We start from the raw sequence: 19,668 nt of genomic DNA, 5'->3' as shown, positions 1-19,668 counted from the left end.
TAGGCTGTGTGGACCACCTTCCCCTCGTCAATGGCCTTGGTGACTGTTTCAAAGAAATTGACCAGGTTTAAGAGGCAGGATCTGCCCTTAACAAAGCCGAACTGGGTAGGATCCAGTGTTTGTAGGTCCCCAATATCTTTATTTATGAGTTCCATGATAATCCTTTCCATAGCTTTGCAGACCAAGCTAGTCAGGCTTATGGGGTGATAGTTTCCAGGATCCGTTGAGGCACCACCTTTGTGGAGAGGAATCACTGTTGCTGTACGCCACTCTTTGGGTACATATCCTGTAGTAAGGCTGAGATTGAACAGTAGCTTTATGTTTGGGTTCAGCTCATCTTGGAGTTCATGTAGGACGCAGCCCGGGACACCGTCTGGTCCCATTGATGCTGTGTTTTTTGCTTTGGAGAAGGTGGTTCTTACCTGAACATCTGAGATGTCAGGAGGGCAGCACTCTGCTGGAATAGATATTTGCTCTTTTGGTGGGGAGGGGGGGAGAAGTTTGTGCTGAACCTGTTGGCCAGGATGTTGCCAATGTCTGTGGGTTCAGTGTATTTTTTGTGATTTTGGACTAATTCTGAGCATATCTGGGAATTCCCATCCAGGTTCCTAACATAACTAAAGAAAGCTTTGTGATTATCTTTAGTGTCCTGTGCAATGTTTCTCTCAAAGCTGGTCTTAGATGATTTTATGAGTGCCCGTAGTTTTTTGCTAACACTGATCAATGATCAGAGATGCCTTCCCTTTTTGGGATTTTACTCTATCATGTAGTAACTTCCTTCTTCTATTGTATAGTTTGTTTATGGCTGGACCAGACATGACGCCTGCCTTTGGGGGATTGGTTCTTAGTTTTATTTGAGATTGCATGATCCATGCATTCCTGAAGGTGTTCATAGAATGCGTTTATAAAGGATTCTGCGGTTTGGGCCGTATTTTCCACAGGCCCGGGGGCTTTGAAGGATTTCACCGCGGTTTTGAGTAGTGTGAAGTTTGCTTTAGAGAAGTTTTTCACTGTGGTTTTCTGGGCAAGGGGTGGGGTCGGCATGTGGATATCCAGTAAGATTCATTTATGGTCTGATCTTACCAGTGAGGGATACACTTCTGGTCTGGAGCATAGAGTCCCCATGTTGGTGATGATCAGGTCCAGTATGTTTTCCAATCTTGTGGGAGTGGTCACAAGTTGTTCCATAGCATTTGAGTTTATAAATTCTAGGAACCTTTGGGCTAGAGTGTTGGAGCTAGAGTAATGCTCCCGGTCTATGTTTGGGTAGTTGAAGTCGCCCAATATAATGGTGTTTGGAGAGACCTTCATATTTTCCAGTGTTCTCAGGAAGGCCGAGTGGGGTTCCTTGGTTTGGGAGGGTAGTCTGTAGCAGGCTATAAACTGGAAGGCAGTTTTACCCACTGTTAGTTGCACATGGATAGTCTCCGATGCTTCGTGCTGTGCCACCAACCTGGAGGTGTGGGTATTTTTGACGAATATTGATACTCCCCTGCCTTTTGTGTTTCGGTCCGAGTTTTGGAGCCGAAAAGCATGGTATGAGGTATAACCTGGTAGTGCTGGGGTGCACTCAGGAGCCTTGAACCAGGTTTCTGTTACTGCACAGATATCGATGTTCTCCATGCTAAGGAGAGTTTCCAGTGCGTGCATCTTGAAGTTTAGACTTCTGGCGTTGAGTAGCATTACTCGTAGTTTCTTATCCCTTGTGATACCTATGGAGGTGGGTTTGTCTTTTGAGCCTTGCCTAAAAAAGGCACAATGGGGGTGGCAAGAGCCTTTGCCAATATCCAAAAGCCCAGGGGTGACAGGTGCAAGCCGTCCCTAGTGAAGCAGCGTGGCTTGTCGAGCATGTCATCCCAGGCTGACAGGCATTGGATCCCCTTTGAATGACACCAATACTTAAGCCAATTGTTGAAATTGATCATCTTGTCTTCATATTGTGGCATCATTCTTGGTGAGGGTAAGATGCTACTCAAGGTCAGGGTCATACCGGCTTGGGCTACATGCTCAGGGAGCTCCTCTTTGTCTCTTTTCATGTTGTCCAGGGAGGTACATCTCAGGTCATTCACACCAGCATGGACAATGAGTCATATTTGTACTTGTCTTGGAGTGAACTGAGTGCTTGTGTTATGTGGCGGATCCTAGTGCCCGACAGGCAGCTCACCGTGACCTTCTCCTTGTTCAGCCTGGTGAGTGGGACGTCAGTGAGCCTGACAATAGAATCACCTATTACAAGTGTATCAGGTGTGTTGTTTAGCCTTAACGGCTGTGACTGTTCGGCACACTGGCTTTGTGAACTATGTGTTGCATGTGTTTTGTTTTGGGGTAGCGGTTGCTTGGGTGTCTGCTTTGGAGGTCTCTGCTGCTTAGGCAGATTTTTATTTAAAGCCTCCGAGTATGTTTTTGTGTGTTTATGTGTTTGGTTTGCTGTAGTGGTAGGTCTATGTGAGACTGGAATTGTAGTGAGTGTGGATACCTTCTCCTTCTGACTGGTTACACCAGTACTGAGTTGAGAGAGCTTAGCCTCCAGTTTGGCTATATGATTGCATCTCTCACATATGTTGGAACTTGTTGGGAGGAGGAGAGGGTTGTCTGTGTACATGAGGCAGTTGCAACATTGCCTCAAGATTCCCAAATTCACCAGCTGGACCGGAGAGGAGACTACCAACTGACCTTTGGACATGCTAGAATAGTGCAGGGAACTCCTTTAAAATTGAAAAAAGGGCCAATGGGGAGTAAGGTACTCAAGGGGAGTTTGTGAGGGTGTAGTGCTTTTAATTTTTTAGTGTTGACTTACATAATTGCTTTAGTTAGCAAGTGCCAGGCTTTAGAGTAGGAATAGGGTGCTTATTATGAGAACTAGAGCAGTTCTAAGGGAAAAAGTGAAGAGCAGTCTTTGTGGAGCCGAGAATGGTTTACACCCAATTAAGCGGCGCAGGTCGATGCTGCGCTATGCTCAAAATCGCGCAAAGCCACGCTAAAGCAGGTTTTATACAGGGGGACTTGAAAGAGATAGAAATTGGCCAAAAACGGCCAATAGACTACCAGATTCTTGTGCTGGGAACACTCCTCCAGGGATAGATAGGCTGCTCTAAGCTCCCCACTCCCACTGGTGAACAAACAAGAAAGGAAATGAGCAACACAGGAACTTTCCAAAAGTCCAGAATACAGCAAAGCCTGTATTTCGACTACTCTAGGTCAGGAAAGGTGGGAAACAAGGACAATTTTTGGGTTTTTTTTTCTTTTTTTGCAAATAAACAGCAGGAAAATGCAATAAATATGTAACACAGGCTAGCGCACTTGAGTGTGTAGCCTCAACAGGTAAATGCAACAAACAGGACAAACTTTAAAAGTGCAGGTGCAAAAACAACTTTAAACAGTTTAAAACAGTTAAAGAAGCAGAAATACTTGCTATTTAGCTAGATCGGACAGTCGCCCAGGTAGTAGCAGAAAAAAAAAACACTTTTATCAGGTAAGCAGTCACTCTTTTAGCCTCTCTGCTGCTAGCACCACTCTGCAGGACCACAAGGAGCTTGGCTGAGTAGTAACAAGCGCAAAAAACGCGCCAAAGCAGATTTTATACAGGTGGACTTGAAAGAGCTAGAAAATGGCCCAAAACGGCCAATAGACTACCAGATTCTTGTGCTGGGAACACTCCTCCAGGGATAGATAGGCTGCTCTAAGCTCCCCACTCCCACTGGTGAACAAAGAAGCCTCCTTTTATCCAAGAAAGGAAATGGGCAACACAGGAACTTTCCAAAAGTCCAGAATACAGCAAAGCCTGTATTTGGACTACTCTAGGTCAGGAAAGGCGGGAAACAAGGACAATTTTTGGGGTTTTTTTTCTTTTTTTGCAAATAAACAGCAGGAAAATGCAATAAATATGTAACACAGGCTAGCGCACTTGAGTGTGTAGCCTCAACAGGTAAATGCAACAAACAGGACAAACTTTAAAAGTGCAGGTGCAAAAACAACTTTAAACAGTTTAAAACAGTTAAAGAAGCAGAAATACTTGCTATTTAGCTAGATCGGACAGTCGCCCAGGTAGTAGCAGGAAAAAAAACACTTTTATCAGGTAAGCAGTCGCTCTTTTAGCCTCTCTGCTGCTAGCACCACTCTGCAGGACCACAAGGAGCTTGGCTGAGTAGTAACAAGCGCAAAAACCATGCCAAAGCGGATTTTATACAGGTGGACTTGAAAGAGCTAGAAAATGGCCCAAAATGGCCAATAGACTACCAGATTCTTGTGCTGGGAACACTCCTCCAGGGATAGATAGGCTGCTCTAAGCTCCCCACTCCCACTGGTGAACAAAGAAGCCTCCTTTTATCCAAGAAAGGAAATGGGCAACACAGGAACTTTCCAAAAGTCCAGAATACAGCAAAGCCTGTATTTGGACTACTCTAGGTCAGGAAAGGCGGGAAACAAGGACAATTTTTTTGGGTTTTTTTTCTTTTTTTGCAAATAAACAGCAGGAAAATGCAATAAATATGTAACACAGGCTAGCGCACTTGAGTGTGTAGCCTCAACAGGGAAATGCAACAAACAGGACAAACTTTAAAAGTGCAGGTGCAAAAACAACTTTAAACAGTTTAAAACAGTTAAAGAAGCAGAAATACTTGCTATTTAGCTAGATCGGACAGTCACCCAGGTAGTAGCAGGAAAAAAAACACTTTTATCAGGTAAGCAGTCACTCTTTTAGCCTCTCTGCTGCTAGCACCACTCTGCAGGACCACGAGGAGCTTGGCTGAGTAGTAGCAAGCTCAAAAACCGCGCCAAAGCGGGTTTTATACAAGGGGACTTGAAAGAGCTAGAAATTGACCCAAAACGGCCAATAGACTACCAGAGTCTTGTGCTGGGAACACTCCCCCAGGGATAGATAGGCTGCTCTAAGCTCTCCACTCCCACTGGTGAACAAAGAAGCCTCCTTTTATCCAAGAAAGGAAATGGGCAACACAGGAACTTTCCAAAAGTCCAGAATACAGCAAAGCCTGTATTTGGACTACTCTAGGTCAGGAAAGGTGGGAAACAAGGACAATTTTTTTGTTTTTTTTTTCTTTTTTTGCAAATAAACAGCAGGAAAATGCAATAAATATGTAACACAGGCTAGCGCACTTGAGTGTGTAGCCTCAACAGGTAAATGCAACAAACAGGACAAACTTTAAAAGTGCAGGTGCAAAAACAACTTTAAACAGTTTAAAACAGTTAAAGAAGCAGAAATATTTGCTATTTAGCTAGATCGGACAGTCACCCAGGTAGTAGCAGGAAAAAAAACACTTTTATCAGGTAAGCAGTTGCTCTTTTAGCCTCTCTGCTGCTAGCACCAATCTGCAGGACCACGAGGAGCTTGGCTGAGTAGTAGCAAGCTCAAAAACCGCGCCAAAGCAGGTTTTATACAGGGGGACTTGAAAGAGCTAGAAATTGGCCCAAAACAGTCAATAGACTACCAGATTCTTGTGCTGGAAACACTCTCCCAGGGATAGATAGGCTGTTCTAAGCTCTCCACTCCCGCTGGTGAACAAAGAAGCCTCCTTTTATCCAAGAAAGGAAATGGGCAACACAGGAACTTTCCAAAAGTCCAGAATACAGCAAAGCCTGTATTTCGACTACTCTAGGTCAGGAAAGGCAGGAAACAAGGATAATTTTTTTTGTTTTTTTTTTCTTTTTTTGCAAATAAACAGCAGGAAAATGCAATAAATATGTAACACAGGCTAGCGCACTTGAGTGTGTAGCCTCAACAGGTAAATGCAACAAACAGGACAAACTTTAAAAGTGCAGGTGCAAAAACAACTTTAAACAGTTTAAAACAGTTAAAGAAGCAGAAATACTTGCTATTTAGCTAGACTGGACAGTCGCCCAGGTAGTAGCAGGAAGAAAAACACTTTTATCAGGTAAGCAGTTGCTCTTTTAGCCTCTCTGCTGCTAGCACCACTCTGCAAGACCACGAGGAGCTTGGCTGAGTAGTAGCAAGCGCAAAAACCGCGCCAAAGCAGGTTTTATACAGGGGGACTTAAAAGAGCTAGAAAATGGCCCAAAACGGCCAATAGACTACCAGATTCTTGTGCTGGGAACATGAGAAGCACTCTGTAATGGCGGCAGTTTGTGAATAGACACACCCAGCACCAGAAACGTTTCAAAATGGCTATACTTTGACTGTATTACACAAAATAGTTGCACTTTGTATACAATAAACTCTTCAAAATACATGCACAGTAATAAGCATACACTGTAAGCACTTTTACACACTTTGAGATACTTTGAATAACTCTAGTTATGCCCTTGACACAATACAAAGTTGAAGTCATGCCCAAACACAGGACTTTGCCAAAACACATACAGACTCCTTGCTTTATTTTACTTAATGTGCCCTTTTTCTTATTATATTCATTTTTCTCATTTAAGCCCCTTTTAATATACTTTTATTATGCTCTTTTTACTCTAAACATGCCCAACTTTGCCTTGAACACACTCATTTTGCTTTAAACATGCTTGTTTTGCTTTACTATTAATTGATTTATCGAATACCGCTATCTTAAACATTTTCTTTAGTTAACAAACTTTTTGTACTTTCCACTTGCCTGATAATGTGGTTTGTGCACTTGTAATGCCCCTTTTTTGTCTTTCATATCGAATAAATAGTTCTTGTTATTTCTCATTACCTTTGATTCTTTCTGGCTATGTTTGTGTACTTTTCTCTCGGTTTTAACTTCACTGTTGTCCTTGCACCTCATGGCTCCAAATATTCTTCTCTCTTCCATCCCGGTTCTGACACAGTGTCGCTTTCCTGTGTAGGACATGAAAAACAGTCTTCATGGGTTCTGTTCAAACAGATTTATTTTATACAAACATCACTATAAAGATTTACTGACTCTAACTTAAATAACGTATATACAAACTAACAACTGTAATTGTGCATGAGCACTCTCTGGCTGCTCATTCAATATGGCACTAGATATTGCACCTGTCTGGAATTTATACATGCACATACAGCCTCACATGCTTCTTAGAGATATAGCACACACTTTACACTATGATCTACATGGACCTTCTTGACTAATGCAATATGTGCAGGACTTCCTCTGAGAAACAGCCCTCGAAGAGGATTAAGTTAAGATCATCCATCCGCATTACTTTGTTCAAAACTCAGATTTTGACTGGAATTTACCAGACCCCTTTTCTCTCTCTCTCTAGTAAGTACAACACATATTTGAGGAATCAGTATGAATCCCTGTCTGGCCATCTGGACTCAGGGAGTACCATGGCTACTCGGGTCATAAGGGCAACCGATAGGAGTCTTGGTCAATCTAATCTAGCTTTCTGGAGCACTTTGGGGAGACCAGCTTTCAAACTGTCAGAAAAGATACTTACTGCCTACACTACCTTGCAGTAGTATCTGCAGTAAAAGCACACTTAGGTGTTTTTGTTGGCGGCAAGCAATTCTGCCTCTGGCCTTTCTTAACATTTTGGTTATGCTCTAAAACAAAGTCAGATTTAATGATTCATGCTTGCTCAACTTTGATTGCTTTAACTAGTCAGTTAATGTGTTTAGATCTGAGGAAATACAGGAGGCCTGAAAGTAAAAGATAAGGTGAGAGACTACATCCCAAGGCAGTCACTGCTAGCCTCAATAGTTGAGCTGGTAAGAGTGGTTCCCTTACCACCTGCAGGGTTCCAAATTTCCATACTATTATGCAAACCTCTAAAAGCCATCATTTCCTTCCAGCTGATATGTTATTTGATCATAGATTGACTTTAGGAGCATTATTGCTTAAGATAGATGATTTTGGGCCTCTTAAGCTAACTCTGAGTATCCACTAACAAAGTCTAGGAGCCCCCTGGGGCAGTAGTTATTCTGCTCCTGCTGGGACCACCTATCTGAATTTTTCCTTGATGGAGGAGGTTCACTAGAAAAGTTATTTTTAGTGTGTGTGTGTGTGTGTGTGTGTGTGTGTGTGTGTGTGTGTGTGTGTGTGTGTGTGTGTGTGTGTGTGTGTGTGTGTATCTGCTCTTTCCACATCCTTTTCAGGTACTACTAAATTTTTCCTTATCATTGCAAAAGGGACATGGCAATAGATACAAGTTGGCATGATGGCCACAGCTGCAAAACTTTATGCTATGCAAAAAAAAGTTTGCTCTATTCTGTGTCTTTACAGGGTTACCAGGAACATCTTGGTCTTTCCCAGTAAGAGGCTTGATCTTGCTAAATTTAAGAAAAAAATATGCTAGACAGACAATGGATAATGCACTCAATGGCTCTAAGTATCTTCTCAGTAGAAGTTGCCTGGATAAAGCAGCCATCCACATAAAGGTGCAGATGGATCAGCTTGATGCTGAGGGAATCACATAAGGGTGTTGTACATAGAGATGAAAAGGTAAGCATGTAAACTGCAAGTGCTGCTGTTCTGCTCTGAATCTTAGGAAAGTACAGTTGTATAAAATCTTACCATAACAGCAGATATCCTTCTCTTCACTGTTGCAGTATTCCTTATGTAAGGGATCACCTGCAACAGTGATATGGAATGGCATCAGTCTGTACTTATTGTGGACAAGTATATAAAAGTATACATTCTTTATATCTAGGATCACCAAGACAGCTTAAGGGTAAACCAACAGTAAGTATTTGCTGTACAGCATCATCAGTTTGTGAACTACAAGTATTTATTCAACATGGAGAAGTTCAGTATAGGTCTATATAGGTGAACTGTTTATGGAACCACAAAAATCATGTAGTAAAACATCCTCCCCTGGTTCTGCTGGGAAATCCTTCTGCAGTGTGTATGTGCAAGAGCTGTGCCAAAACTGGCTGTGCTAATTTCTCCTCGTCTGCGGGATGGCAGGCATTACCATTGAGGGAAGGAAGTGTTTGAATTCTACCTTTTAATTAATTAAATTATTTTCCTCATGCATTTGTCTACAGTTTGGCCTACCTAGAGCCTAAACCCATGCCAAGGCATCAAGGTACTCTTCAGCAAACATATAGTTGAAGTTGGCAAATGTTGGGGCCAGGGCCAGTAGGCCAGATCCTTATCTCTTCTATGCCAAATCTCTTGCAAAATCTATAGGTATCCATCCTACATGTGAAAAGAAAGGGCAGAAGACTTTAAGAATGTCTAGCCTTTTGCTGCTTCCTCAATCAGGATGCTGGAATATTTTTGGGGTAGAACTGAGAAAGTGAGATGTACTTTGTGGGTGACTTGATGCTGGTCTACATGGTGCAGATCTTGAACATGTTGCTTGAGGCCTGGGTGCTCACAGTAGCTACCAATCCCATTACTTGTCTCCAAAGGGGTCAGGATAGGTGCTAAGATGCAGCAATTGTAGGCTGTGAGACTGGGAGGCAAAGGAACATGTCTCTCTCTCTCTGGGATGGGTACCTCATACTCTTTGCCCACTTGTTCTTTAACTGCATCCTTCTTAAGCCTATTTTGTTTTCTTTCCATCCTACACAGCACTTTTTTACTAAAGGTAAAATAATGGTATCACAAGCAGAGATGTCACAGTTCTCCCTGGGGTAAAAGGAGCACTGCAGATGGAAATTCCTTGGTTGAGTTTTAACTTCTACAGGTACACTTTTTAGTTAACTTTTTAAGGACATCTGGACATCAGATCAAGACAATTAAAGAATTGCAAGATTTAAATGCAGTTTATTATTCTCTTTGCATATGCCTAGTAATGCAGAAAGGAATGTTTCAGTACAAATGAATAATCTTCAGTCAAGAATACTGATAAGAATAAAATGTGATAACAGAATGTGCAGTACATTATGAATAAACAGGCTTAGGAACCAAAGTTAAAGAAGAGTGCAGAACCTGTAGGAAATTTAGAGGGTTTTGGTATTATTAGGAGAACTACTTCAGACACACAAGTCAGTCAGTTAGTTCGACTGATGCGTAGAAAGTCATTGCAATGCAGTCCACAGAGGTTTGGTATAGACACTTGAGAGTGAGTGCAGAAGTCAGATCAAACATCTAGCATTCTAGAATATTAATTATATTATTCAGGAGGAAAGGAATAATTCTGAATATAATGAGCGTAGAAGCTAAGGACATTATAATTCAGTCTAATTCTGAATATAACGAGCATAGAAGCTAAGGGCATTATAATTCAGTCTATTTCAGTTTATCAGCATTGTTACTACAGACAGTAAGATTTGATTCAAATATTGTTTACATCTACTGCTACTGTACATAATAAAATATTCGTAACCAAACTATAGTGTATGCAGACTTTTATTCTGAAAGGTACAAAAAGATATGGCATATAAAAGAGAGACTGGCATCTGTTCAGTACAGTTATGGGTAATTAAAAGATCAAGACATTCATCCCAGCCTCATTCCAGTTACTTCCAGTTTATTTCAGTATTCTACAGCTCTTTTAATTCTTATAATGGTGAGCCACCATCAATGAGGGGCAATATCTGCAGTTAAATTAAGTCTCAAAACCCCATAGCAACCTTGCAATCTACAACTGTTCATCAATAAACAAACTATGTGCACCTTACAGAGCAACAGTGTTCCATTAAGAACATTACTTCAGTAACAAATCTACAGCTGTTCATCATCAGACAAACTACATGTATTTTACACAGCAGCAGTGTTCCTTTAGAACACTTCATAAAATCTACAGTAAAGTCTCAATGACCTTCATATTCTCCAAGGTACGAATGTAAAGGACATTATCCAGTTAACAGCAAAATATTGAAAAACTTCACCATCGCCAAAGCAGACAACACAGTTTCAGGTTTCCAGTATGACATCACACAGCCAAAGAAATCATTGCAAAAGGGAGTTTGAAAAAGCTACAGGACACCTGGCTACCTTCTTAATGCAACTTGAACTTTTCTTACCTGAGCATTTATTTTTATTACAATGCATTTTATAGCTAAATCAGAAAATCTCAGAAAAGTTTAAATACATCAGTAAATACATTGCACAGATATGCCAAACAGTACTTCTACAGTAAAAGCACCCATAAATGTGTTGATTAAAGTTAAAATTGGGTAAAGCAGTCTAAAAATCTGTTTTCCAGAAATGTTCATTTAAATTTCAATGTTATTAGTTCAGGAATGTTAAATCTTTCTTGATATAAAAATGTTAAAACACAGAAGCATGCTGTAATAATTGAGGTAACAGACACATTTCCTCTTCATTTACAAGCTTCTAATGTTACTTAAATAACAAGGAAATTGTAACAAAATCTAGTTTACAGTTTTCAGAAGTCAGGTTAAATGCAACAGCACACGTAATTCAAAATACAGAGTTAAGTTGCAGTATTGTAAATACAGACGTAAATACAGTCAGTGTACTTCACATGCAGATTTGCATGCAAAAAACAAAACAAACACTGGGAATGTCTCAGGTTCACATTATTTCAAATACAAATGTTCAGAATGTAATAAATTCTAGTGTATTGTTTTCAGAAGCCAGTGCAAATATTGCACTGAGGGGAATAAGAGAGTTCAGAGTGCAGATTTTGATAAGTTTGATAAACTAAACACTAGCATAAATGATGCACAGACTTCAAAGAAAAATAAAGAAGAAATGCGTACCATAGCTTAAGCCAATGTTGTTACTAGTTTTTTTAAGGAAAAACAGAAATGCATATCATAGCTCAAGTCAGTGTTCTATAAAAAAAGGATTTTCATCATATCTATAAAGGGTGTAGCAGTCTAGCACCAAATAAGATTATTTGTGTGTCATTGTTTAAGGTTGAGAGAAATGAAAATATTTCATTGTCTACAGAATAGAAACTGTGGAATAATCTACTTATTAATACAGACACATCAACTTCAGTTACAAATAGACTTCTACTAGAAGACATGCATGCAGTTATAATGTCAGGATTTGAAGGGTCAAAAGTTACAGTAGTGAACATTTCTCAGTGTCAGAGTTACATGGACTTCATTTACAAGATTGTCTGGAAAAATAAAAATGCTACAGAATGTTTAGTAGTGCACACAGATGACATTTTAAAGAATTTGTGTACAGCAGATTGTGCAAATGTACAGAATTTGAAAAATCAGTTATAACAGGAACAAGCAGATTCCTTGGTTAAAGATAAAATAAATTTCGGTTCAGTTGCCACAGCTGAAATGCAGGCAGACAAGTTACTACATTTTCAATAACAGTATCTTATTCTCAGAAAAGGAAAGACAGACTAGAAGATAAATTTCAGTTCACTTTAATGGTGAGTAAGAAAAAAAGGTAACAGTTTCAGGCTAGTACTAGATTTAAAATTGGTATATGTATTTACCATTCTGGAAGCACATGTTGTGTATGGTATGCCAAAAATGACAGTCAAGTAAAATTCGTAGAATAAATGGTTTACATTTACAGATCTGGTAAATAAATTTTTTTGTGTTACTATCTTTTTTAGCAGACATTAAGACATTTGAATTATGGTAATAAAGTGTTGCAATGCATAAATATCTTGATACAGATAGACATAGAAGAGCATTTAATGATGTTTTACTAGTTTTATACAATGTAAAGTCAATGTTACATTTTAAAAGAGATAGTACAGCCAGAAGTTCAGATTCCGTACAAGAAAAGAGTGCAGCATAAATATTATGTGTTACTGAAGCCACAGATAGACAAATAATTGAAACCTAAGAATATAAGAATGATATGTAAGCCAAAAGAAAACTTATCACTCTGAAATCATCTTGAAATCGACTACTGGATAGACATACTAACAACTAATTGCATATTAAGACAAAAAATATTTGAGGATGGAATGGGTTGTTCTCCTTTCAGTCTTGCATTAAAAAAAGAACTGAAGATGGTGTGGGTTGTTATCCTTTCAGCCTTGGATCACAAAACATCTCAGGCTAGTGAAGTAAACCAAATCCACATTGGGAATGTCCAAAAGCTGCAGAAGCCAGAATTCACCAAAGATAAGAAGCAATAATTCAGCACAAACTCTTATGCTGAAGATCAGTAGTTATTCACTCTGGTATAAGAGTGGGTTCCAGCCAACATGCCTTAAGAGGCAAAAACATTTAACAGGCTATATTAGAGGTGGTTATATTACACATATCAGTGAGAAATAATGGAAGATTTTCTTATCTACTCCTATGGAGATACAAACCTGTTATATTATGATCTCAGAAATATGGAGTGATGTCAGTAAGAAAAATACACGCAATCAAGAAATAAACACTCTGGAAGTCCAGCATGATAGTGAAATGGGTAGAATTGTTAAAGCATTGCAATTGAAGGAGATTCTCCACATCTGATAAAAAATGTATTACTGTAATATAGCATCCACACTAAACAAGGCATCATGTTTTTACAAAAAAAAAAAAAATGAAAATGTAGGAATTTTCACAGGGAGCCTGAAAGTATGAAGATCAGAGCAGAACCATATAGTTTTTAACCAGTCCAATACTGGAGATTTATGGTCCAAAAAATTAGTAGGGTTCTATTTAATGCCTAGTAAACTAGGATGGATTCTTGTTAAAGGGATCCACTTCTGCTGAACTCACCTGAGCTCACATCACAGTAGCTCAGTCAAAAGGACTAATGACAACTTGAGGCCTAGTTCTGTCATGTGGAAAGGATAAATTCCAAAATGCGACCCAGATAACCATTGGCTATGGAGGATAGGAATAGGCAGTATACAACTCACCCATCCTAGGGGGGGGGGGTTAGTCCCTGGATAGCTCAGCTGCTGCTCCACTACATGTAGACAGTTCAACAAAGCAGGAATACAGTGTAAGGGAGAAAAGGAGCTGTGGCTACTCAAATCTGTGATGACAGCCCTTGGTACATGTCATTCAGACCCCAAACCCTGGCCAGAAAAACAAAAGGAGGTGGAGTTGCAATATATATATATATATATATATATATATATATATATATATATATATATATATAAAGGACATATACAACTCTAGGCTGGTCAAACTGTATGATGCACAGGAAACACTCCAAGTGCAGTTAAAAATTGACAAGAGTCCTATTCAAATCATAGTTAGCTATAGGCCTCCAACTCTGACTTAAGATGCCCACTCCACCTATCTGGACCTCTTATAATCTATCAAGATTCAACCCTTTACCCTGATCCTGGGTGCCTTTAACTATCCAACCATAGACTGGAAGAAATACTCATGCCAAAACATAAATGCCCCGAGTTTTCGTGATTTTGTCAATGCAAATGCCTTGGACCCGCTGGCTGACACCCCCACAAGAGAAGAAAATATCTTGGACTTGGTATTAACCAACATGAGTAACCACTGCAGCATCCCTACAGTGTAATCATCCCTGGTAAAATCCAACCACAAATCAGTCACGTTTGAAGTTGCCATCTTCCCCGATGCCCCCCTAGCTAGGGTCAAACAAAAAAACTTCTTCAAAGCTGATTACAACCTCCTGAGAGAAGGTATAAACAGCTTCACAGCCCCCTCCCCTCTCCATAGGAACCGGCACATATGTCCAAACCTACACCAAAGTACTATATGAGCATTTATATAAATACATGGAATCATGAATACCAGACAGGACGAAATCCTCCTCCTCAAGGAAGAGTAAACCTATCTGATGGACATCTACAATAAATAAACTATATAATAAAAGGAACAAAATTGCTGTCTAGGAGCAAGATGGAGCAGGTGCCTAATTGGAAGCAATCTCTCCTTAGCCTGAACAAGCAAATAAGAGCACTAGTGAAATCTTCCAAAGCAAACTTCGAGTCCAAACTGGCCACATCTACTAAAGACGATCATAAAGCTTTCTTCATATATGTCCACAATATCAAGGGAAGCACTTAGATCTGCTCAGCACTGGTGGTTAAGGGCACCACATACACAAATGTTGTAGATATAGCCAATCTGCTGGCAGATAGGTTCAGTGAAAACTTCACTCCTCTTTCCACCCTCCCATGAGTAAAACAGGACATCCTCAATACCTGCCCTCCTCCCCTTATCTCTAGGGAGCAAGTCATCACTGCCCTTTCAAAGGCAAAAAATACAGTCTCCATGGGATCTGATAACATCCCAGGCTGCATTCTACATGAACTCAGGGAGGAGCTTGCAGCACCATTAGGCACCCTATTCAACCAAAGCCTGAGTACCGGCTTCATCCCGGCTGATTGGAGGACTGTTACTGTCATCCCTTTACACAAACATGGAGCATCCACCGATCCAGGAAATTATAGATCCATCAGCCTAACTAGCCTGATCTGCAAGGCCATGGAGCAGATTATCATGGACCTCATTAGCAAGGACATTGGCAACCTCCAGACACTTGATCCCACACAGTTTGGTTTTATCAAGGGGAGGTCATGCCTGTTAAATTTGGTTGACTTCTTTGAGACAGTCACCAAGGCCATAGATGAGGGGAAGATGATGCACACCACTTACCTTAACCTGGCCAAAACTTTCAATACTATTCCTCACTCAGATATAATAGATAAACTCTCTCAACTAGGCATCAATCCATATATTACCAGATGGGTAGCAAACTGGCTCACTGACAGAACCCACCTAGTCAAAATTGGGGAAGCCACCTCAAGTAGTAGACCCATAATGAGAGGTGTACCCCAGGGATCAGTCTTGGGGCCATTGCTGTTTGGGATATACTTCTTCGAGGTGAAGGCCAAGTCTAGTGGGCTATGGCTGATGAAGTCTGCACATGGCTGGAAGCTGGGTGCAGTCATCAATTCCTCTAGTGTTGTGGACATCCTACAAGAGGGTCTCACCCAAACAAATGACTGGTGCCAGAAACATGGCCTCAAACTGAATGCCAAAAAATGCATCATCATCCTTTTTGAGGAGAGTGACATCCCCACCAATTATCACATCAATAATAAGGTACTAAGCACGCAATCAGTCATGAGGGACTTGGGCACCCAGGTTGATAGCAAACTGACTTTTGACCACTATATTGCCACCATTGTACAGAAATCTTTCTATATGGCCCAACTCATTAGTAAGGATATCTCATCCAGGGACAAGGTGGTTATAACATCCCTGTACTCTTCACTTATAAGACCCATTATTGAGCACTATGCCCCTTTCGACATGTACCTCACAAAGCACATACAGCAGCTGGAGAGATCACAGAGGTTCCTCACCCAGAGAATCCACAACCTCAAACATGTACTCTATACAGACAGGCTAAAAGCCCTGTTCCCTCTACTCAGTCTCCTACAGACTCTTCAGAGGTGACCTCTGGCATACAAAGCAATCTCAGACCCCACTCTGATGGGACTGCTGCATATCTGCAAGTCAAGCTCCAATCGAGTAACCCGCACAAACGACCTCAACCTGGTCTGTGACATCAACAGGACTTGTTGGTGGGACAGATTTGTTTCCCAGAGACTCCCCCCTTTTGTGGAATAGACTCCCTCTCCATGTAAAGCAGAGTACCTCATTAAACCTTTTTAAGTGCAACCTGGATAACTGGATGGAACAGAAAATACACCCCTGGGATTCCACCTGTGTCCATGCTGGACAGTGGCATAGGGTGCTGACTTGTTAAAACATGGGCTAAATTCTTGGCTAGGCTTGTAAGGGCCTCATGGTCAATAGCCTAGTAACTTCCTATGATCCTATAAGAGAAGCTATGTATGGGTGAAGGGAGTGTAGCTAGTCCTTGCATTGATGCAAGTGACCTTCTCACTACCAGGGAAAGGATTAGGCTATAAGCAATACCCCTTAGCTAGGAGATCTAAGCAATGGACTGCAACCCTTATAAAGAAGAGAATGCAGGAGTGATGTCAGAAGGGAAAACGTAAACTCATACATTTATAGAAGTCCCAAGATTTTAAAGTTTTCTAGACTCTAATGCTATGCATAAATGTTAAAAAAAAATTGAGTTAAAAAGTTACCCAAGCTCAGTTATAGACGGATATAGTAAAAATATTATGGCACAAAAATTATTAAAGCAAATTAATACTGCAAAACTAATATTCTTTGAAAAATCATCCATCAAACCGTATTTGACAGATATGCAGAAGACATTCTTCTCATTGAATGTCCTGACGAGCAAAATACTAGAGACATGGGCACAACAGGAAAAAAAATCAGGAGAACTCTGTCACAAGCTTCTCTGGTTAAATGCAGGGTTACCTCTTGAGCTGTGGGCTCTCATTAAAATACACACATATTAATGCAGACTGAAACTGATTCAATCAAATGAATACCATCTGATACTTACGCATTTTAAAAATGAGTCTGAAATTGTTGAAGCAGATAATGTAAGCACTGAAAAACACAAAATGTGACTTGAATATGAATGATGTTAACAGAAATCTATGCATTGTTCAGATACATTAAAATTGTACATTTTTTGGGGTGGTGCAGGAAGCCATGTGGTTAAAACAACAATTAAAGGGGATAGATGGTCAGAACTACCCCAAATGTCTAAGAATGAACTAGGAAAGATTTCTACATTAAAATATGCATAGGTGTGTACAATGTAGCTATATTAAATAACTAATAGCTATCATTTTCTTTTACAGAGGTTATAACATTGCTGAGATATGAACACATTTTTTTAAGTAGAACAAATATATTCTGATTTACAAAAACTTGATTTTCAACGATTCCTCAAAAATCTGAAGATTTGCAAGAGAGCTGAAAATATTGTACTGTGCATCTGCAGTAGTATAAAAACAGCTAAAGAAATTAATGGCTGTGCAAATGCATATGATTAAAGTTCATGAAATTAGTATTGTTTCAATCGTTGATGTTAGTCAGAAGTGCTCTTCAAAGTACCCACAACATTTCTGCCTGCAAATCCTGATGTTTTACGACTTTGTCTCTCTCTGTACACAAGACACTGTAGTCACTGGGTGTAGCAATTTCAATGATCAGTGATATTTTTGTCTTCTTTTCATAGACTACTATATCTGGTTTTCTAGCATCTATTTTTGAACTGTTGGTAATTGGAGATCCCATCTGATATAAACCATAATTTTCTATAATGCTTTGCAACATGCTTCTCATCTACTTCAATATTACGATGTTTGCATAACCCCCAGTGCAACAGTCTTCCCACATTATTCTGTCTTTTAGTATACAGTTCTTCTGCCATTAGTATATCACACCCAGCAACAAGATGTGCAACTGTTTCCAATTCTGTTTTACAAAACCTGCATTTGCTTGTTCCTTCCACATGTTCAGTGGAATATATAAACCAACAAGTATGTTACCCACTATTCTGTGCTGACAATATTAACCTTTCATAGTTTGGTATAAATTCATCTCTCCTTAACCATTCCTGCATTCAGTCCTGATTGACATGAGGTTGTTCCAAGAGCTTTCTGTAGTTGCAACTTTATTTATGCATTTTAACATTTCCTACCTTCTCATCTGATCCTTCACCTTATATTCTTTCTTTTTTTTTTTGGCACATTCATTTGCTGCCTGATTTTTATCTACTTCTGGTTTGATTTCCAATCCCACTTAACACAGATATTCTTCTGCTAAACTAAACAAGGAAGTCATCTTAGACTTATTCTCCTCATGTTTTAAATTTTTCACTATGTTTGGCTCTTGTGAGGTTAGCAGATATGCAGCCGAATGATTGCAGATCTATACATGTAATCATTTCGAGGAGGCCCATACCTCCTTCAGAATGGGAAATATGTAATCTTGGTATGCACTGATTTTTACAAATCATTTGATAAGCATGAAGGATTTTTCTTGTTTTCCTGTTCATCTGATCCAATACCTTTTGGGGTCAGTCTATCACACCAAAACTGTAAGAACAGGAACAGCAAATTGTTTTATAGCTTGCACTTTCTTCCTAGATGTCAGAGCTGTTTTCAGTATTAATTTTAGTCTTCTAAAGTATTCTTTACTAAGTTTTATTTGTATTTATTCATGTTTCATTCCTGATTCTTCAACAGTTCACAAATATTTATACAGTCCCTCTTGTTCAAGTTCTTTTAAATTACATTTCTTTCCCAAATTGATATTTTCTTGGTGCTGCCGCTTTCATGCTTTAAAGGTTGCTTCTGTACATTTATTAAGACCAAATGACATTCTTATATCATCTGAGAAAGTTTTGACAACTTGCAGTTGTGCTTTCAGTTTCCCATCTGATGAAATATACAGTTCAAATCCTCCACAAAAAGAAGATGAGAAGTCTTTACACTTAGCTGTTTTCTGGAAGCCAAATTGTAGCCATGACCTAATCTGTTAAGTAAACAGATTAAACGGTTAAAAACAAGACAAAAGAGCAGCAGTGATAGAGTCACACAGCAATATCCCCCTTTGAATTTTTATCCCTTGGAATAATAATTTGTCTTTTATCATAGCTTAACTGCAAAGTGGTTTGCCACTGTTTCGTGGTTGCTGTAATGTAATCGATCAGTGTAGGGTGTATCTTATACATTTGTAAGCACTCTTTTATCCATGAAATGTGGGATGCTGTCACATGCTTTTTTGTAGTCTATCCATGCCATAATTAGATTCTCCCCCTTTTACAGTTCTCCATTATGTCCTTATTTAACAACAAATGATCCTTTGTTCCATATGACTTTCTTCTGTTACCCCTTTGTTCTATTTCCATGAATGTGTTCTTCTAAATGACTATAAACTCTGTCAGCATAAATTCCAGTGTATAATTTATACATTTTTGGAAGGCAAGTTATTGATCTATAGTTTTTAGAATAGTTTGCAGGTTCGCTTTTAATGAGCATTTTTTTCCTCTTGTTAATGAG

The sequence above is a fragment of the Protopterus annectens genome, chromosome 4.part1, assembly GCF_019279795.1.
Source record: "Protopterus annectens isolate FY-2018-M chromosome 4.part1, PAN1.0, whole genome shotgun sequence".
Lineage (NCBI taxonomy): Eukaryota > Metazoa > Chordata > Ceratodontiformes > Protopteridae > Protopterus > Protopterus annectens.
This window is presented reverse-complemented; position numbering follows the sequence as displayed.